Source organism: Ursus maritimus, unplaced genomic scaffold (genome assembly GCF_017311325.1).
Source record: "Ursus maritimus isolate PB19 unplaced genomic scaffold, ASM1731132v1 scaffold_77, whole genome shotgun sequence".
Taxonomy (NCBI): domain Eukaryota; kingdom Metazoa; phylum Chordata; class Mammalia; order Carnivora; family Ursidae; genus Ursus; species Ursus maritimus.
The window spans coordinates 94,676-105,296 of record NW_024426963.1 but is presented as its reverse complement, the minus strand read 5'-3'; the positions used below and the strand labels follow the sequence as shown (position 1 = coordinate 105,296).

The window sequence follows — 10,621 nt, the reverse complement described above, 5'->3', positions numbered from 1 at the left end:
TCCGCGAGATGCCTGGTGGCGCGCGCTCCCGGCTCACCGGTCTCAGTCCGCTCTCTCGCGGGTGCCCTCTGTGAGTCCGCCCGCTCCCCCGTGCAGGTGGCCCGCCAGCCGCCAGCCGCCCCGCGCGCGCTTCGGGAGCTCCAGGTCTCAGTCTGGATCCCGTGAGCACACCGGGATTCCGGTGTTCTGGGAGATGCCTGGTGGCACGCGTTCACGGCTCACCAGTCTCAGTCCGCTCTCTTGTGGGTGCCCTCCATGAGTCCACCCGCTCCCCCGTGCAGGTGGCTGCCGCTTCCCGGCGCCCAAACGCGGCGGCTCCCTCCCCCTTCCGTTTATCTTCGGATATCTGTGCACGGTTTACAGCTCCCCTCTTGGTACCTCAATACTCAGCGCTGGAGATGTTCATTTGTAGAGATTCAGATGTATCTTCCTGCGTCTCAGGCTCATTCCGTGGTTATTTAAGCTGGTCTGTTACCTATCCAGCTCGACTCAGGGGACAGGTTGAAAAAGGGGTCCCCTACTCCTCCGCCATCTTAACTCCACCCTCTTTCTTTCTTTCTTTTTTTTTCTTTTTTTATAATGATTTTTTATATTATGTTAGTCACCATACAGTTCTTTCTTTCTTTCTTTCTTTCTTTCTTTCTTTCTTTCTTTTCTTTCTTTCTTTCTTTCTTTCTTTCTTTCTTTCTTTCTTTTCCTTCCTTCCTTTTTCTTTATTTTCTTTCTTCTTTCTTTCTTTCTTTCTTTCTTTCTTTCTTTCTTTCTTTCTCTTTTTTTCTCTTGAGTCAGAAACACAGACAGAAGCAGAGGATAAATCCCTTCATACCTTTGGGCATTTTTTCTCTTAAGCCACAGTGATTAATATCCAAGACCAGTGTTAACAAACAGGACTTGGCTTGCCCCCCTTTGGGGGAGACCAGTAGTATTTTAGGAATGTCTTGCTCCCATCTGTGTAAGACTGGTGAGTAGTTCTGATTTTGCCCCTAGAAGACTATGAAATAAGTCAAAATAGAGCATTAATTAAATTAACTCCAAGGCTATATTACATCCCAAGCTGGGGATTCACTCACTATTTTATCCCCAATTTACAATTATGTCCAGACACATTATTTGCTATAGCTTACGAAGGTTGCATAATGAGCCTCAAAATAGCATTAAATGCTCCAAATAATACAACGTCAACAGTATAATAAAAATGCCTCAAATTGAACTATATGAAACCCATGCCAACCATTAGACTCCAAGGGAGAAATGAATGCTCCAATATAAATTTCGATTTTAAAGTCCAAAGGCAGTAAAATCCAAAATCCTGCCTTTCCCAATTTCTTGCTTTTCTCATTTCAGCCATACAGATCTTGCAATGATGTCTGTACAGATAGGGGGTTCCTTCAAAAGCTGCAGCCTGGACTGTCTTCCTCTTGATTGGATGTAGCTCCTTCACAACTTCAGGAGCTGAATCAATCTAACCCCACAACTGCATGTCATGCATTTTTAAGAGTCCACAGGTTCAATAGCTCATAAGATTGTTACAGTATCAGCCTCACATCCAAAAATTAAAAAGCACACTAATCCCCAGCTACTAGAACAGATATCCCAAGCAAATTTATGTCCCCAGGACTTAGTACAATAGGTAATACAGACCTGCATTGCTGTCATCAAATATCTGAGCAGAGACTTAGTGGCATCAAAAGGAAGAAAAGTAGACAGAGAGAACATGGAAGACAAGAGTGTATCTTCTTGGTTTCACCCCCAGCAGGATGCCAGTCTGTCTGTGCTGGTAGTCTGGACTCCATGACCTGTGAACGTAAGCTAATTTGAAAGATATTTCCCAAGTGGTTAATTGTACTGCTGTGAATCTCAGACCCAAAGTTGCAGAAGTCCAAGGCCTGTTACTGCTTAATGGAGCTTCTGTTAGAAGCTCAATGAGAAAGCACTGGCTTTGGCCAAGTGCTTCTCTCCAAAACCTTGTATACTTTTCAAACTTTTTAAAACTTCACTAATGCCTTTAATAATGGAACACATATAGCTCTTTCCATTACTTATTTTTCTGCTGCAGTGGGGCTCACTCTTTTCTGCACATAACTTTCATAGGCCCAGCCAAGAAATGGTATAAAGTGAAAAATTAAAAAGAAAACCCTAACAAATAACTATTATATTTCTATCTACCAATGCCAGCACTTAAAACATCAATAGGCATATTGATCACCAAACACTGATTCTAACCTATGCTAAGATACCATAAAAGATGAACCCACTGGTTGTCATAAGAGAATAAAGCCTATTTTCAGCCTTTCTTATTCTTAGCAAGTGCCTTGCCCACTTCATATTCTGGGTCTTGGAAGTCCCCTAAGAATCAAATCTAATACGTAATTTAAAATTTTCCAGATTATCTCTTGGCATAAGAAATAAATCCGTATCTTTGTCTGATTCCAGGTTTTTGTTCTTTCATTATGCGATCCTAGACATAACTGCCAACCCTAGCTATACCCAGTATTCACCCTGTGACTAGAATAGAGGTTGGCTTAATCCCCCATTGGGCTGGCAAAGCCCATTTGTGGCAAAGTCGGCCTGCACAGCCTGCGTCTGTTGAAACCCACTCCATGTCTGCGGGCATCAGCCAGAGCTACTGCAGACAACAGAGACCCTAATGCCATTGATGGCCAACTTTCATTTGTCCACTTGGGGTTTTACTTCCAAATACTTGCCTTCCTATCAATTTTGCTTGGTTTCTCAGCCTATGCTTATATACTAAAATGCAAAGTAATTACCCTCTTGATTTTGAACCAAGTTCAACAATAGGTGAAAGTATCAGAAAGGGAGCAAAATGTTAGCCTTACTTTAATCCAACTTGGAAAGGAGACTAAAATGGACTTCCCATTCCTCCCGAAATTAGACTTTTGAAGTCACCTGCGGAGATAGTTGAGGTTACAAAGACACTCACCCAGATAGTCACACTGAATATCTCAGGAAGCTTCACATTTCAGTGAGCGCAGAGAGTTCAACTGCCCAAAAGAATGAGGCAAGAGGTGTTCAGCTGCCTTTAACCTATTACCACCACCCAAGGTGAAAATAAGGACCACTGGATGTCAGACTAATTAGATAAATCATTCTCCTGTGGAGAAGTAGTTAAAAGTTTGGAGAGAAGGGCAAAAGGTTTCTTCCAAAAATGAGATGGTGGAAGTTTCTTCCTTCCTCCCTTCCCCCTTCCTCTCTCTCCTTCCCTTCCTCCCTCCCCCCCCCGACTTTTCTTTTCTTTTCTTTTCTTTTCTTTTCTTTTCTTTGAAGGGCAAAAGGTTTCTTCCAAAAATGAGATGGTGGAAGTTTCTTCCTTCCTCCCTTCCCCCTTCCTCTCTCTCCTTCCCTTCCTCCTTTCACCACCTCTTTTCTTTTTTCTTTTCTCTTCTTTTCCTTTTCTTTTTTCTTTCATTCCTTTCCTTTGCTTTCTTTTTCTTTTCTTTTCTTTTCTTTTCTTTTCTTTTTTTCTTTCTTTCACCAGGCAAAAGCAAGCAAAAAGGGAGAAGACTATTCTTACAAATTAGAAAGCAATCAAGAACTTTCGTGTGTAATGATTTTACAAATAGTCTCACATATTTGGCAAATTTCAAGATGATCTCTAAGATGTTTTTACCAAATCATAGACATAGATATGGACGTCATCATCAAATCATTGAAGTACACAAAGTTTGGTTTCTACTTGATGAATGACCATGCCAGTTCTCTTACAGCCATCATCTTTGGCATATTCCTCCTGTTTGCCTACTAGGTTATCTACAACTTCTCCTGGTTCCCTCTCTGAAGGAGAAGAAACATTGGAATCTGGAAGGACGTGTAGGTCACTGTCTTTATAATCATCTAAGATCTGATACATATAGAATACTGAACCTTTCTCATAGGTAATGTAAAACAATGTGTTCATGACAGGTGCCTGAGCTAAGACAATCCCCTTCCATTCATTTTTGGAAACTTCCTCTGTCTCAAAAATATGTTCTACTGCTTTGCCAGTCATAATTTCTGTTAATTGTGTATCACTGATCCTAGAAGATGCAACTCTATTGGGAAGGACTTCAAGTGATGACACTCTTTTATCTCTGTGAAGTTCCAATCCATAAACACAGTCAAATCCATCATATTTGTTAAGATTCAAGGAGGGATCCAGAATGGTTCCCTTCTACTGTGCTGGAGGTTCATCGCCATCTTTCTATCCATGTTGAATTCTGCAGCCCACAACGTTCTTCTGAGGCTGGGAAGTGGGCTTCTTCCTATGCTTCTTGTGTGAAGCCTTTCTCTTCATCAAAGTAACACACACTGGTATGTATTGTAACTGTCCTGGAATGCTACCTTGCACATGCTTTTCCAAATGGGGTCTTTTATGATGATGATGATGATGATGATGATATGTAATGTTAGACAGCATAAAGTACGTCATTAGTTTTTGATGTAGTGTTCCATGATTCATTGTTTGCATATAACAATCAGTGTTCCATGCAGTACATGTCCTCCTCAATACCCATGAACAGACTACCTCATCCTGCCACTCTGTTCTATCTAAAACCCTTAGTTTGTTTCCCGGAGTCCATAGTATCTCATGGTTCATCTCCTCCTGTTTTTTCCCTTCATTTTTTCCCTTCCTTCTCCTAACGTTCTCCGTGCGATTCCCTATGTTCCACAAATAAGTGAAACCATATGTTAATTGCCTTTCTCTCCTTGACGTATTTCATTTAGCATAATCTCCTCCAGTCCCATCCATGTTGCTGCAAATGTTGGGTAATTGTCATTTCTAATGGCGGAGTAATATTCCATTGTATATATAGACCACATCTTCCCTGTCCATTCATTTGTTGAAGGGCATCTCAGATCCTTCCACAGTTGGACTACAGTGGACAATGTTTCTATGAACATTAGGGTGCATAAAGCGCTTCTTTTTACTACATCTGTATCTTTGCGGTAAATACCCAGTAGTGCAATTGTTGAGTCATAGGGTAGATCTACTGTTAACATTTTCAGGGACTTCCACACTGTTTTCCAAAGTGGCTGTACCAACTTGCATTACCACCAACAGTGTAAGAGGGATCCACTTTCTCCACATCCTCTCCAACATTTGTTATTTCTTGTCGTGTCAATTTTTGCCATTCTAACTGGCGTAAGGTGATATCTCAATTTGGTTTTGATTTGAATTTCCCTGATGGCTAATGATTTCGAACATTTTTTCATGTGTCTGTTAGCCATTTGTATATCCTCATTGGAAAAGTGTCTGTTCTATCTTCTGCCGATTTTTTATTTGATTATTTGTTTCGGGTGTATTGAGATTGAGAAGTTCTTTGTAGATCTTGGATACCAGTCTTTTATTTGTAATGTCATTTGCAAATATATTCTCCCATTCAGAGGGCTGCCTCTTAGTTTTTTTGACTGTTTCCTTGGCTGTGCAGAAGCTTTTTATCTTGATGAAGACCCACAAGTTCATTTTATCTTTTGTTTCCTCTGCCTTTGGAGATGTGTCATGAAAAAGGTTGCTTTGGCTGATGTCGTAGAGGTTGCTGCCTATGTTCTCCTCTAGAATTTTGATGGATTCCTGTCTCACATCGAGGTCTTTCATCCATTTGGAGTTAATCTTTGTGTATGGTGTTGGAGAGTGGTCAAGTTTCATTCTTTTGCATGTAGCTGTCCAATTTTCCCAGCACCATTTATTGAAGAGATTGTCTTTTTCCCACCAGATGTTTTTTCCTGTTTTGTCAAAGATTAGTTGCCCAAAGAGTCAAGGGTCCATTTCTGGGCTCTCTATTCTGTTCCATTGGTCTATGTGTCTGTTTCTGTGCCAATACCATGCTGTCTTTGTGATCACAGCTTTGTAGTATAGCTTGAAATCTGGCAATGTGATGCCCCCAGCTTTGTTTTTCCTTTTCAATAATTCCTTAACCATTCGGGGCTTTTTCTGGTTCCACACTAATTTAAGGGTGGTTTGTTCCAGTTCATTGAAAACTGTCATTGGTATTTTTTAAAAGATTTTATTTATTTGAGAGAGAGCAAGCACGAGTGGGGAGGGAAGAGTGGCAGAGGACGAAGGAGAAGCAGACCCCTTGCTGATCAGGGAGACTGATGCAGGCTTGATGCAGGTCTTTATTCCAGGACCCCAAGACCATGACCTGAGTTGAAGGCAGACAATTAACCAACTGAGCCATCCAGGCACCCCTTGAAATGCTTTTATAAAGAGACATTTTCCCTCTTCTGATATTTGCTTGCTCAGAGTTTCATTTCCTCTATGCAAGGAAGGATACATGTTTGATTCTTTCCCTTTATTTAATAATTTTGAAGGTAATGAATTGGTGTTCTGTCTTCCACTAATAGTGACCAAGTAGGGGGGAGGAGTTAAGATGTGGAGGAGTAGGGGTCTCCTTTTTCAGCTGGTCCCCTGAGTCGACCTGGATAGTTACCAGAGCACACAGAACTCCCATGGAATCAGCCTGAGATGTACGGAGATACATCTGGATCTCTACAAATGAACATCTTCAGCACTGAGTATTGATATACGAAGCAGGGAGCCATGAATCTGTGCACAAATATTGGAAGGTAAATGGAAGGAGGAGGGAGTTGCCATGTTCAGGCACTGGGAAGTGGTAGTCACCTGCACTGGGGAGCAGGGTCACACGAGGACAAGCACCTGCAAGAGAGCAGACTGAGATGTGAGCCTGGGAACTCGCACGTCCAGTCTGAAAACTGGAGCTCCGGAATGTGTGCAAACCACACTGAAACAGAGCCCCAGAGCACACGGGAGCGGCTGGTGACTGCTGGCTGGTGGTGTTAGAAAGACAATGGACAGAGATATGCCGACCCTGGAAGTGAGGGTTGGGACGCAGCTGTGGGGTGCACATCCCAGGACACCATAGGGTTTATCAGCACCAACAGAAACAGAGTTAAAGTGGCCAGAAGAGCTCAGTGGAGAGCAGACTGCGATCTCTCTGTTCTGAGACAGAGGCTGGGATTCGGCCACTGCTGTTCTGACTCTCAGAAGAGGCAGAGCAAACCGGCAGGGAAAGCCACCATAGAACAAAAGCCTGGAAATACCAGCTTACAGTGTGCCCATCCCTATCCCCCTTCACAGGGGACAGGGAGACTCTATCCAAACAGGGCTGCCTGAGTATCGGTGTGGCACGCCCTTCCCCCAGAAGGCAGGCTGAAAAATCAAGAAGCCCACATCCCTAAGGTCCCTATAAAACAAGTGCACACTGCATGGGTTCTTGTCAATAATTTGGGCTCTGGACAACCCCACAACCTCTCCTCATCAGAATGACAAGAAGGAGAAATCCCCCTCAGCAAAGGAAAGACAATGAGTCTGTGGCCTCTGCCTCAGAACAGATGGATATGGATATAACGAAATTATCAGAAATGGAATTCAGAGTAACAATGGTCAAGATGATGTGTAGACTTGAAAAAAATATTAACGAAAATATTAATGAGAATAGAGAATCTCTAAGGGTGGAAATGAGAGTGAATCTGGCAGAAATTAAAAATTCTATGAATCAAATGCAGTCAAAACTAGATGCTCTGACAGCCAGAGTAAGTGGGGCAGAAGAGTGCACCAGCGAATTGGAGGATGGGTTAATAGAAGAGAAAGCTAAAACAGAAACGTGGCTCAAAATATTCAATCTCAAGAATGTATATGGGAGATTACTGACTCAATGAAACATTCCAATGTCAGAATCATTGGCGTCCCTGAGGGGGTGGAGAAAATCAGAGGTCTAGAAGAGATATTTGAATAAATTGTGGCTGAAAACTTCCCTAATCTAGCAAAGGAAACAAGCATTCATGTCCAAGAGGCAGACAGGACCCCTCCCAAGCTCAACCATGACAAACCCACGCCACGTCACGTCATAATGAAATTCGCAAATATTAGATCCAAGGATACAGTATTGAAAGCGACCAGGGCAAAGAAATTTCTCACATAACAAAGCAAATTATCAGAATACTTCAGACCTATCTCCACAGACCTGGAATGAAAGAAAGGTTTCAGGGGGGCATATTTAAAGCTCTTTCAAAGAAAAATATGCAGCCATGGATCCTTTATCCAGGAAAGCTGTCAATTAGAATTGATGGAGAGATAAGGTTCTTCCAGAATCACCAGTCACTGACCAATTTTGTAACCACGAAACCAACCCTACAGGAGATATTAAGGGGGGTTCTATAAAAGTAAGAAGGCCCCAAGAGAGAGGCAGAACAAAAAGTCACAATCTATAGAAACAAAGACTTCACAGGCATCATGGCATCATAAAATCATATCTCTCAATAATCAGTCTTAATGTAAATAGCCTAAATGTTCCCATAGAAAGCCACAGGGTTGCAGATTGGATAAAAAGACATGACCCATCCATTTGCTGTCTACCAGAGACTCATTTTGAACTTAAAGATACATCCAGACTGAAAGTGAAGGGATGGAAAACCATCTTTTATGCCAATGGACCTCAAAAGAAAGCTGCGGTAGCAATTCTCATATCAGACAAATTGGATTTTAAACTAAAGGCTGTAGTTAGAGATACAGAAGGACACTACATTATTCTTAAAGGATGTATCCAACAAGTGGATATGACAATTATAAATTTCTATGCCCCCATCAAGGGAACAGCAAGATACACAAGCCAAATCTTAACCAGATTAAAGAGACATAGAGATAAAAATACATTAATAGTAGGATACTTCAACACTGCACTATCAGCAATAGATAGATCATCTAAGCATAAAATCAACAAAGAAACAAGTGCTTTGAATGCAATACTAGACCAGATGGACCTCATAGATATTTATAGAACACTACACACCAGAACGACAGAATACTCATTCTATTCTAATGCACATAGAACATTCTCCAGAATAAATCATGGTCACAAAACAGGTATTAACCAATAGCAAAAGACTGAAATTATTCACTGCATATTCTCAGACCACAATGCTTTGAAATTGGAACTCAATCACAACAAAAAATTTGGAAAAAGCTCAAACACTTGGAAACTAAGAACCATCCTGCTCGAGAATGATTGGATAAACCATTAAATCAAAAATCAATTTAAACAATTTATGGAGACAAATGAGAATGAAAACACAACGGTCCAAAACTTATGGGACACTGCAATGTCAGTCCTAGGGGGAAAATACGTAGCCATCGAAGCCTCAGTCAAAGAATAGAAAAATCTAAAATGCAGTTTTTATATTCTCACCTCATGAAGCTAGAACAGCAAGAGAAGAACAGACGTAACCCACACACGAGGAAGCAGTTGATCAAGATTAGAGCAGAGATCAATGAACTAGAAATCAGGAGCACAATAGAGCATATCAACAGAGCTAGAAGCTGGATATTTGAAAGAAAAAATAAAATCGATAAGCCACTGGCAAGACTAATCAAAAAAAATAGAAAAGGACCCAAATTAAAATTATGAATGAAAAGGGAGAGGTCACAACCAACACCAATGAAATAGGAAGGATCACTAGAAACTTTTATCACCAGCTTTATGCCAATAAATTAAGCAACCTGGGAGAGATGGAGGCCTTCCTGGAAACCTATAAACTACCAAGACTGAAACAGGAAGAAATTAATTTTATAAACAGACCAATTAATTATGAAGAGATTGAAGCAGTGATTAAAAACATTCCAAAAAACAAAACTGCAGGGCCTGATGGATTCCCCAGGGAATTCTACCAGACATTCAAAAAAGAGATAATACCTATTCTCCTAAAGCTCTTTCAAAAAATTGAAACAGAAGCAAAACACCCAAACTCATTCTATGAGGCCAATATTACCTTGATCCCCAAACGAGGCAAAGACCCCATCCAAAAGGAGAATTATGAAGCGATATCCCTGATGAATATGGACGCCAAAATTCTCAAAAAGGTTCTAGCTATTAGGATCCAACAATATATTTAAGGGATTATCCATGATGACCAAGTGGGATTCATCCCTGGGATGCAAGGGAGGTTCAACATTCTCAAATCTATCAGTGTGATTGATTATATCAACAAGAACAAAGTCAAGATTCATATGATCCTCTCAATCGATGCAGAGAAAGCATTTGACAAAATACAGCATCCTTTCCTGATTAAAACCCTTCAGAGTGTAGGGATAGAGGGTACATTCCTCAATCTCATAAAAAGCATCTATAAATAGCCCACAGCAAATATCATTTTCAATGGGGGAAAAGCTGGAAGCCTTTCCCTTAAGATCAGGAACACGACAAGGATGCCCACTCTCACCATTATTATTCAACAGAGTACTAGAAGTCCTTGCAACAGCAATCTGACAACAAAAAGGGATCAAAGGTATCCAACTCAGCAAAGAAGAAGTCAAACTCTCTCTCTTCGCAGATGACATGATACTCTATATGGAAAACCCAAAAGAATCCACCCCCAATCTACTAGAAGTTATAGAGCAATTCAGTAATGTGGCGGGATACAAAATCAATGCTCAGAAATCAGTTGCATTTCTATACACGAATAATGAGACTGAAGAAAGAGAAATTAGGGAATCCATCCCATTTACAATAGCACCAAAAACCATACGTTACCTTGGAATTAACCAGAGACGTAAAGGACCTATATTCTAGAAACTACAAATCACTCTTGAAAGACATTGAAGAAGACA

General features: G+C 41.0%; 1 pseudogene; it reads right to left on the bottom strand.

Annotated features, from left to right (window-relative positions):
- Positions 1 to 3,420: 3,420 nt before the first annotated feature.
- Positions 3,421 to 4,604, bottom strand: LOC103656816 (annotated as a pseudogene).
- Between the last annotated feature and the right edge of the window lie 6,017 nt (positions 4,605 to 10,621).